Here is a 1,454-nt window from a genome sequence, read left to right as displayed (position 1 = left end):
TGTTTGATGTCATTAGCCTTCACAAAAACCAAACCTATTGCCATCAAGTCAATTCTGACTCATAACAATCCTATAGGACAGAGTATAATTGCCCCACAAGGTCTTCAAGGCTATAATCTCTATGGAAGCAGGCTGCTACATCTTTCTCCAGTGGAGTGGCTGGTGGGTTCAAACTGCTGACCTTTGGTTAGCAGCTGAGTGCTTAACCACTGTGCCAACAGGGATCCTAAAAAAAAAAAAAAAAAAAAGGAATGCCTCAAGAATTTGCACATCGTGCTTGTGAAGGGCCATGCTAATCTTCTCTGTATTATTCCAATTTTAGCATATGCACTGTCAAAGTGATTATATGGGTTCCAAAGCATTAGCCATTAGGGAAATTCAAATCAAAACACATTGAGATATCAACTCACACCTACTAGGATAGTCAAGATTCAAAAAAAAGGACAATAACAGGTAATGGTATGGATGTGGAGAAATTGAACCTTCATTCGTTGCTGATGGGACTGTAAAATGGTACAGCCACTGTGGAAAACAATCTGGAAGTTCCTCAAAAAGTTAAACACAGAATTATCATATGAGCCAGCAATTCCAATTCTAGATATATACCCCAAAATGTAAATACATGTACACCAATGTTCATTGCAGCACTATTTACAATAGCCAAAAAGCGGAAACAACCTAATTGTCCAACGACAGACAAATGGATAAACAAAATGTGGTACATACATACAATAGAGTATTACTCAGCTATGAAAAGAAATGAAGTCCTGATGCATGCTAAAGCATGAATGAACCTTGAAATCACAATACTCAGTGAAATAAGCCAGTCGCAAAAGGATAAATAGATTATATGATTCCACTTATACGAAATATCAAGAATAGATAAGTGTATAGAAACCAAAGTTTATTATTGGTTGTTAGGGGTAGGTGGGAGAAAGAAGAAAAGAAGGACTCAATGTTTAGGGGACACTGAGCTTCTCTTAAGAGTGATGACATAATTTGTAAATAGGTAAGTGTGATGGTCGAACAACATGATGAACATAATTAATGTGACTGGACAGTACATGTAAAGATTATTAAAATGTCAAATATTTTGTTACAAATAAATATATAAAAAACCAAACCCATTGCTGTCAAGTCGATTCCAACTCATGGCGACCCTACAGGACAGAGCTGAACTGCTCCATAGGGTTTCCAAGGAACGGCTGGTGGATTCAAACTGCAGCCCTTAACCACTGCACCACTGGATCTCCATATATATATCCACCGCATGTCTCTCAGTGTGTCATACGGTGGGGCTTGCGTGTTGCTGTGGTACTGCAAGCTTTACCATCGGCTTTTCAGATACCAGCAGGGTCATCCATGGTGGACAGGTTTCAGGGAAGCTTCCAGACTATGATAGACTAGGGAGAAGGACTGGCAGTCTACTTCTGAAAATATTGGCCAGTGAAAAC

The 1,454-nt window shown here is 39.0% G+C and overlaps 1 non-coding gene across 1 annotated transcript; it reads right to left on the bottom strand.

Annotated features, from left to right (window-relative positions):
* Positions 1 to 240: 240 nt before the first annotated feature.
* LOC111749505 (U6 spliceosomal RNA) lies at positions 241 to 342 on the bottom strand. Its single transcript, XR_002784637.1, has one exon. It is a non-coding gene; the product is annotated as a U6 spliceosomal RNA (small nuclear RNA).
* Between the last annotated feature and the right edge of the window lie 1,112 nt (positions 343 to 1,454).

The sequence above is a fragment of the Loxodonta africana genome, chromosome 6 (genome assembly GCF_030014295.1).
Source record: "Loxodonta africana isolate mLoxAfr1 chromosome 6, mLoxAfr1.hap2, whole genome shotgun sequence".
Lineage (NCBI taxonomy): Eukaryota > Metazoa > Chordata > Mammalia > Proboscidea > Elephantidae > Loxodonta > Loxodonta africana.
Note: the sequence above shows the minus strand (reverse complement) of the source record. Positions and strands in the feature narration are given on the sequence as shown.